This window comes from Panthera uncia, chromosome B4, assembly GCF_023721935.1.
Source record: "Panthera uncia isolate 11264 chromosome B4, Puncia_PCG_1.0, whole genome shotgun sequence".
Classification (NCBI taxonomy): Eukaryota; Metazoa; Chordata; class Mammalia; order Carnivora; family Felidae; genus Panthera; species Panthera uncia.
The window spans coordinates 18899073-18908775 of NC_064809.1; positions in this window are offsets into that span (position 1 = coordinate 18899073).

Here is a 9703-nt window from a genome sequence, read left to right on the forward strand (position 1 = left end):
AAAGGATTTTTCTTTTCTTCTCTTTTCTTTTTGTTTTGTTTTGTTTTTATTTTTGTTGTTGCTGTTGTTTCTGCGTGGTTTTTTTGGTTGGTTTTTTTGTTTTGTTTTGTTTTGTTTGGTAGGAGAGGCATGGATGATGAAACATTTAGGGATGGTGGGGCACCTGGGTGGCTTAGTCGGGTAAGCATCCGACTTGAGCTCAGGTCATGATCTCATTGTTCCTGAATTTAAGCCCCACCTGGGGCTCTGTGCTTACAGTTCAGGGCCTAGAGCCTGTTTCGGATTCTGTGTCTCCCTCTCTTTCTGCCTCTCCCCACTCACACTTTGTCTCTCTCTCTCTCTCTCTCAAAAGTAAATAAACATTAAAAAAAATACATAAAAACACAATTTAGGGATGGCTTACAATGTCCTGGGCATCCCATATATATAACATCTTCTAACCTTTATGTAGCAAGTAAGACAGGGTAGAAGGTCAGTAAGAGGAAAGTCTTTCTCTGTTGATTTCTCTCTCTTGCAGAAAAACCAACAAACAACAAAGGAGACAAGCAATATTCAGACTTGGGGGTCTTGTTGGGCTCCTAGGGATCAAGCACCTTCCAGCTCAGAATTCTGTCATCCCTAGCGGGTTGCCCTTGCTCTGTGGTCAGAGGAAACATTCCTTCCAGATGGAAATATTGAGGAAGAGAAGAAAAAGGAGAAAGGGAAAAGAGAAGGTGCCAGATCTCTCTTAAGGAAGCTTCTTAGACACTGTCACACAATTCTTCTCTTATATCCCATTGGTCAGAATGTTGTCACATGACCACATCTAACTGCAAAGCACCTAGGAGGTTTATTCTTGTGTTTGATGGCCAACATTTATTTTACTCTTTAAGGAAAGGATAATAGATATTTATGGGCAACCAGCAATATCTATCACACCCTACAACAACGCCACGAAGTAGGTATGACTAAACACATTGAATAAATGGGGAAACAGGCTCAAAGGGTTTAAGTAACTTATGTGAGGTTACACATCTAGAATGTGCTGTTGCCACTACTGAAGGTGGAAAGTTTTATAGCAAAGACTGTTTTATTTCCTCTATATGTTCTCATAATAAGAGCAGAATGACCTTTATATCAAAAGTTGTCCAATTTTCGAATAGTTGCATCGTATCTTTGGTTTTCAGTAGGCTGGTGAACTAAAGTATGTCACCTTTCGCTCGTATTTCCCTTGCCACTGACACCAGCCGAGTATAAACCACATCACCTGGTTATGACCATTGCCTGCGAATTAGATTCTCGAGTCTTGTGCCTTTCCAATTTGTTCCCCACACAGCAGGAGGAGTAGGCTTTTAAAAACCCAAGTCTAATAATCTTATTTCATGGCTGAAAAATTTTTTAAACTTTTCACTGCTCTTTGTATAAAGACCAACACCATCACTGAGGCTCCCAGGCCTCGCATGGTCTGGCCCCATCAACCTTCCCAGCTTCCTAATGAGTCTCTCTCTTTCTCTGTACTTCTTGGACTTCAGTGGACACTCTGGTTCCTCCTACCTTGAGGCCTTAGCCATGCTCTTTCCTCTATCCCGAGTCTCCTCCCCTATGCCTTCGTCTCCTTAACATTTTAGATCTCAACTCGGGAAAGCCCTTCTTGACCCCCAGGCTAGATCTGCTCCTTCTAGTGTGTGCTCTCAAAGCATCTGTGCTTATCTTTCTGGACTCTGAAACAGTTTGTCACTACATGTATTTTTTATGTAATTTATGTATGGATGTGTATACATATAGTTTATGTTATTTTTTATGATTCTTCTGCTAGTCTGCAAGATCTCTGAAGAAAAGGTTTGTTTTCCTCACCATGGCATCTCTAGCATCTAGGGAAAAATGTTTATGGAAGGAAAAAATGCTTCAATTTATAATTTCCAATTTTAGTAGCTAGTTAATTTTAACTGAAATGGAAATATTACATTACCCATTCATTTGTTCGAAATATTTACTGAGCACCTACTATGCTCTAAGCATTGTTCTAAGCTTTAGAAATAACTTATTGAACAAGACAAAGTATGCTCCCACCTTCACAAAGACTACATTTGTATGGAAAGATAAAAAATGGATGGATGGATGGATGGATGGATGGATAGATGGATAGATGGGTGAATGGATGGATGGATGGGTGAATTGATGAACAGATAGGAGGAGCGATGGATGAATGGATGGGTGGATAGGAGAAACAGATAAAGGGAAGTAAAAGAAGGAGAAAAGGAGAGAAAAAACACAGGACTTTGTTAACCACTATAAAGAAAAATAAAGCAGAATAAGACAGGGGTGTGGGGGTGCGGGGATAGGATCACATAGAAAGGATGGCCAAGGAAGGCTTCCCCAGGTTGCTATTTGAACAGAACTGAGTGATACTAAAAGGAAACCATGTAAATATCTGGTCTCCAGGGAGACCGCAGAGCAAGGAGAAAGGCTCTGAGATGGGAACAGCAAGACCACCGTGGCTGGAACATACAGAATTCAATGCTGAGGTACAGCATTTCAATTCAGTGAGATAAACATGAAATATTCACTTTCCCAACAGCAGAATTCTTTTTCAGGTCTAAGTCCTCTATAAATTTGGTAAATACAGCAAGTACAGTATAGAGTGTGGTGACCCATCATTTTAATCTACCTCCATGGTCACTCTTGATTAAAATTTGTGTTCAAATCAGTCAATTTTTCCTAATAATTATTTAGCAAAGAATTAACATCAATTTTATATTGTATCTTCAACAACAAAAAAGATGTAACACTTCCCAATTCATTTTATGAAGCTAGAATTATCCCATTACCACAACCAGAAAAAGACAAAGGAAAACTGTAGAACACTCATGCATGAATATAAATGCAAAATTAAAAAATATATATATTAGCTAATAAAATTCAGCAATATGTAAGAAAATTTATATTTGACAACTAATTGGGGTTTATGCAAATCTGGCTCAATATGCAAGAATCAATATAATCCATAATATTAACAGCCTAAAAAAGAAAAATCATATAATCATATCAATAGGTGCAGAAAAAGTATGACAAAATTCAACACGCTTTCATAATGTAAAACACTCAGAAAAATAGGAATAAAGGGGAATGTGCTCAACTTGACAAAAAGTATCTGCAAAAACCCTAAAGCTAACATTATACTTAATGGAGAAAGACCAAATTCTTCCCTATAAGATCAGATTCTTATTCAACATAATAATGGAAGTTCTAGCCAATGCAAGAAGACACGAAAAGGAAACAGGCCAAATGATTTTGAAAAAAATGATATAAAACTATCTCTATTTACAGATGGCATTTAGAAAAAACAAATAGGAGAAAATCTTCAAGATCTAAGAAGTAACTAACTTAAACCTGACATCCAAAGCATGACCCCTCAAATAAAAAATTGATAAATTGAACTTCATCAAAGTTAAAAACTTTTTGTTCTATAAAAGTCCTTACAAGAAAATGTAAAGATAAGCTACTGACTTGTACAAAATATATAAAACTCCCCCAAAAAACAAAACAAAACAAAACAGAGTTTGGGTTTTCTTTTTAACTCTCAAGACACAACAGTAAAACAACAATCTAGAAAATGGGCAGAATCCTACACAGAAGAATTTCACAGAAGAAAATGAACAATGACAAATAATCGCATGAAACCATGTTCTACATCATTAGTCCTTAGGAAAATGCAAATTTAAACTACAATGGAATAGGGGCTCAGTCGGCTGAGCGACCTACCCTTGATTTCAGCTCAGGTCTGATCCCAGAGTCATGGAATCGAGCCCCACATTGGGCTCTGCACAGAGCATGGAGCCTGCTTCAGATTCTCTCTCTCTCTCTGTCTCTCTCTGCCCCTCTCTGTCACTAAGGCTCTCTCTAAAATAAAGCTTAAAAAAAATTAACTACAATAAGATATCATTACACATCTATCGGAATGTCTAAGTTAAAAAAAAAAAAATATATATATATATATATTGACAACACCAAATGGTGGTAAGGATGTAAAGAAACAAGATACTGGTGGGAATGTAAAATGGTACCGCCCTTCTGGAAAACAGTTTTGGCAATCTCGTAAAACCAAGCCCTGCAACTATCCTATCTATGACTCAGCAGTTGCATTCTTGGACATTTATCCCAAAGAAAGGAAACCTTACATTTGCACAAAAACCTATATATAATTTTCATAGTAGCTTTACTGATGACAGCCACAGCCTGAAAACAACCCACAGGACTTCAGTGTGTGAATGGTCAAACTGTTGTAAGCCCGTGCCACTGAGTGGTTGTTGGGGGTTACAGATGGAGACAAGAAGGTGTGGCTATGAAAGGGCAGCATGAGGAATCCTTGTGGTGCCAGAAATGTTCCATGTCCTGACTTTATCAATGTCAATATCATAGCTGGGATCTTTTACTATGGTTTTGCAAGATATGCCTGTGGGGGAAAACTGAGTAAGGTGAACATAGAAAATCTCTCTGTGCTATTTCTTGCAAATAAATGTATCTCTCCAATAATCTCAGGTGGCTCAGTCAGTTAAGCGTCTCTTGATCTCAGCTTAGGTCATGATCTCACAGTTCTTGAGTTCCAGCCCTGTGTCAGTTTCTGTGCTGATAGTGCAGAGCCTGCTTGGGGTTCTGTCTCTCCCTGCCCCTCCCCTACTTGTTCTCTCTCTCTCTCTCTCTCTCTCAAAATAAATAGACATTTAAAAAAGTTTACATCCAAGTCAATAGCTTTTTTCTGTGTTTCATGTTTCCATGTGCATTTCTCCATTCTAATATGCTTAGCAATCCTTCCTTATTCCAACATTATCAAATATGCATCTATATTTTCTTCCTTTTAGTAGTTAAAACTTTTAAACTTTATTCTGATGCTTACTTGGTATATAAATACTTAAAAATAAAAACCTCAAGGGATGGCTGGGTGTCTTAGTCGGTTAAACATCCGACTTTGGCTCAGGTCATGATCTCAAGGTTCATGAGTTCGAGCCCCGCGTCCTGCTCTGTGCTGACAGCTCAGAGCCTGGAGTCTGCTTCAGATTCTGTGTCTCCCTCTCTCTCTCTGCCCTTCCCCACTTGCGCTCTATCTCTCAAAAATAAATAAACATTAAAAAAAAAAAGCTCGATCTTTATTTTTTCAAAGGAATTTTTTTTGTTAATTAACCCCTCGATTTTCCACAGGTTGTAACGTTTCCTTGATCATGCACAAACTTCCAGAATACACTAGGAACAGTTTTCTTCACCATTCTTACTGTTTATTTTTCCTGGATGCACACAGAATCTTTTTGTCGAGTCCCAAAATAGAAATTCTTCATGATTTTGCTAGGATCTATTAAACTTATAATTAATTATGAAGGAATTAACATATTTGCAATGTTCAATTTTCCCAGTCAGGAATGGGGTTCACCATTTATTCATACTCTTTTCTATCGCTCAGCCGAGTTCTATAATTTTCTTCTTATAAGTCCATTTATTTGTTGCTAATAACCTAGAATTATTCCTAGGTTTTGTTGCTCGTGACTAGAATCTGTTCCCATACAGAGGAGGTACATGTTTGCTTTCCTAGCTTTATAGAATCTATGTTTCTACAGCAGAGACTAAACAGAGGAGAAAAAAAAAATGGGTCTTTCTACCTACATTTAGGCAATTAGTTATAGATTACTAATTGTCATTTTCATCGGTCTTGAATTTAGTACAAATCCTTCCTGATATTATCACTAATGCGGAAGGCAGTCCTCATTTCTGTTTTCTTCTTTCTTATGTCTACATGGATACTCTAAACACAGAATTTCAAAACAGATCCCAGCCATCCAAAGTACTTTCCTACTAGGTGTATTTTGCCATATTATTTGCGGTGATATCTTAACAGATTTTGCCAAATGTTGTCCTAAAACCACGGAACCCGAGAGCTATGTTATTCCCTGATCTCATAGCTCAGTAAAATGCTTTCACAAAAGGAGATGAGATTCGTTTGGCATGATTTGTCCCTGGTGACTCCCTGTCTTCTAGCCATCAACACATTCCTTTCAAAGTGCTCATAAGAAGACAGCTGCTTATTAGACCAAACGTTGACCAAAGTTATTAGTCTGTAGTTTCTGGAGTCCACCCCTTTTCAAAACTTGTGACATTTACTTGTCATCAGTTTTCTGACTCCTCTCTTGTTGTCCATGATTTTTCTAAAGATTACCAGAGGTGACTCCCTGATTACGTATTTGAATTCCTCCAGCACCCTGGGAGGAGGCTTGGCTGTACCTGAAGACATGAGCTCATGGCGTGAATTACGGCTTGCTCTCCATGTCTAGTCATTTTGAGCTGCACTTCCTTTATATATAGATTGTTCTACTCTGTTAGAATTCTGTGACTCAACAGAACCAGCAGCTGTGGGGATGTCCCCGTCCTTACCAGGAACACAGCTTCAACCAGCACGGAAAGCAAAGGGCCTCCTGACTTGCGATCAGCACCAACATCCAGATTCACGGTGGCATGGTTTACTCTCTGATCCGGGTGTTTTCCTGGTTTCTCAATTTCAGGGCCACGTCACCTGCCTGTTTTCTCTCATGCACCTACTCATTCTGAATACCCAGCTCGAACTTCTGGACTTCAGTCTTGTCCCTAATGCTTGAATCAGAACGGGCATTGAGACTTTAGGACGTACACCTGCCGTGTTGTTTCTGGTTGTACAGCCCTACAGCCAGGTCTCGAGCCTTTACGCCAGGCCACCTTCTGGCCTGCCCTGCTCTTGCTGCTCGTATTGGTTCCACTGTGCTTTGTCATCATGAAGTCACACACGCTGGGTGCCCGTGTCTCAGGCAGCCTCTCCCAGACTCCGCTGATATCACCATGAACTTGTCAGACCAGCATGCACTGCAGCACAAACTACTGACCCCATGGCCACAGCTCCTGCTCTCTGAGGACAGACTGTGTCCCATGACCGACATGCTTAAACCGCATCCCATCCTACCCCACACCCTCCCTGAGCAATTCAGTTCTTGTCAGAGGACCCTCTGTGGCTTCTTTGCACCCACCGTGAACTGGATCTTGCCATATGCCGACAACTGATGAACGTTTATTGAAATGATTTAAATAATAATGATATATCTACACTCACTTTAGTGACGGCTCTGCAAGCTTTGTAGCTACCCATTTTCACAAAGCAGATGTGCCCTCCCAAAACCAAAGTCATCTTTGCCAAAGCCCGGACAATCCATTACAGCTCCAGTCCACACCTGAGGTGAGACAGAGCTCTCTCTGTCCCCATGAAACTGCCCAAGACCCTTAAGCTACATGTGATTCAGACCCGGAACATTAGGCATCCCTCGGACCCCCTCGGCTCTGGGTTCCTTATTCTAGCGCCCAGCTTGACTCCCAGGATGGAACCCACTCATAGAACTCACACCACTTCTCTGGCAGGAGACCCGAGGTATCGCGCAGAATATTTACTGCTAGGGGTCCAAAGGATGGCAACCAAAGGTGCCAGAAGTAAACCGTCTTCCAGGATCTGTGTGAAAACATAGCAGCTGAGACATTTCTGTCCCACTCCACAGGATTGATAAGCTCTGGTGCATGGGACACAGGTTTCATTCCAACACATGCGCTTCCGTGGGGACCAGAATATCCCTAACTAATGAGCAACTCCACCCAGTCTTTTACGTCACTGTAGGATCACCAGAAAGTTCTGTGTAAACGTGGGAACTATGGTTAATCAGTAGGATGTTAATTAAATGACCACTTGTCAACTTTTATTTTCCAATAAGGACTTAAGTGGTATAAAAAATCAACTTGTTTCTAAATAAAATAATTTTATTATATCTTGATAATAAGGAGTTTATGAGAGACAATTGCCTATCACACTGATTATTCATATATGCAATTTTAGCCTAATCCATTGTAGCAAAAGCTATTCAGAAACAGTGCACAGCTGCCCTCTTGTGGCGCTTTCATGTAATTAAATCTATTAGTGTTTAACTACCAGCGATTCAGTTATGCATTTTTAAAGGTCACCATATATCACTACTCTTCTTCTGAAATTACTATTGGGAATGGTCATTTACAAAACACCGTATGTAAAAACATGTCAGCTCTATCAGTTTAATTAGAACATATTTGTGTAAATATCTAAATATTTTAAAAGTAATGTGATTTACTCTAAGTCCTCTATTAACCTACATACCCAGAAAGTCTTTTTTTTTTTTTTTAAGTTTATATAGTTATTTTGAGACAAAGAGGAGAGAGGGTGAGTGGGTGAGGGACAGAGAGAGAGAGAGGGAGAGAGAATCCCACAACATGAGGCTTGAACTCACAAACTGTGAGATCGTGACCTGAGCCAAAACCAAGAGATGCTTAACCACCCAGGTGGTTAAACCACCCAGGTATCCCATACCCAGAAGTCTTAACATCATCATCCCCTTATACTCAATTAGCGCTCAATTAATATTTAATCTGTTCTTACTGAGCATGTGGATTTGCACTAATCCTTCACTACCAGCTGCTCAATGGCCCCATAGTGAGTTCTCTTTTATAACAATTGATAAGGGTGTCCTTCACAGGAGGCCATTTGAGGTCTCTCTTGCCATTTATTAAGCACCTACCATGAGAACATGCTTAAAAGGGAAAACTTATCTCCCATGAACAAAGAAACTCAGGAAGGCTTAGGAAATGCGAGGAAGGCTCCAGGAAGCCAAAGGTGGGCCCATTCTGCACCCTATAAGTCTGCCCACCAAGACGGCTACTCTTCTTTGGTATCCCTCCACCAGAATAAGCCATCTCCACAAGTTCATGGTCAGCCAGCAGTTTGGCATCCTGGAAACAATCTGATTAAGGTGAGAGGAAAGCTTAGACAAGGAAAACAAGTTTATCATCAGTGTTGACACAAACGAATGCTCTGCGTCCTTATTATGTTGTTGTATTTTCTTATGTGCTATATGGTTCTAGCTCTGTAGAAAATTTTCCTGTCTCAGGAAAGGGTGGATTAAAAAAAAAAAAAATGAAAGCAAGACATATTGTTTGGGGGCAATTAGGGACTGTATTTCTGCACTGCTCAACACTGACTTGGTGACTAACACAATAATCAGGTAGAGAGAGGATCCAATAATGAATGATGCAAGGGGACCATCCCGTTGTGCAATCTCAGTCCCCCGCCTCCTGGTAGATAGGGCTTCTAGAATAACTTACAACAACGCGATGGGAATAAAAATATGTGGGGGAGAAAAGATAAGCTTCAGTGCAACATCCTGTGACCATAACCAGGTATGCATGGAGGTGACAAGGGTGGGTCTTAGAAGACTGTCAAGGTGGAGAAAAGGTGAGGGATGTAGGGCAGGGAGATTGTACCTCTATATTGCTTTAATATAGTAATCAGACTCCTCCAGTACAGCGGGTGGTGGGTTCCAGAGTGGGTGTAAAAGGAAACTGATCCAGCTACATTGACGCGAACCTGATAGAGGAGAGAGGTCTGCAGGTGGGCGGTCTAGAAAACCATCCCTCTGTAGAGTGTAATTAAATAGCAGTGATTCGGGGTGTGTAGCAGTAGATTGTCTCAAGATCACTGCCAAGGGTTGGATCAGAAGAGAGACCCAGGGCACAGCCTCACTGCCGAACCTAGCTTCCTGAGGCAGTGCGGCACAACAGAACCGCAAGAGCAGGAATGATAACTCTTAGGCTCCTGTCCTCGCTCTGCAACTGACTTGCTGTGTGACTTTTGGCCAATCAC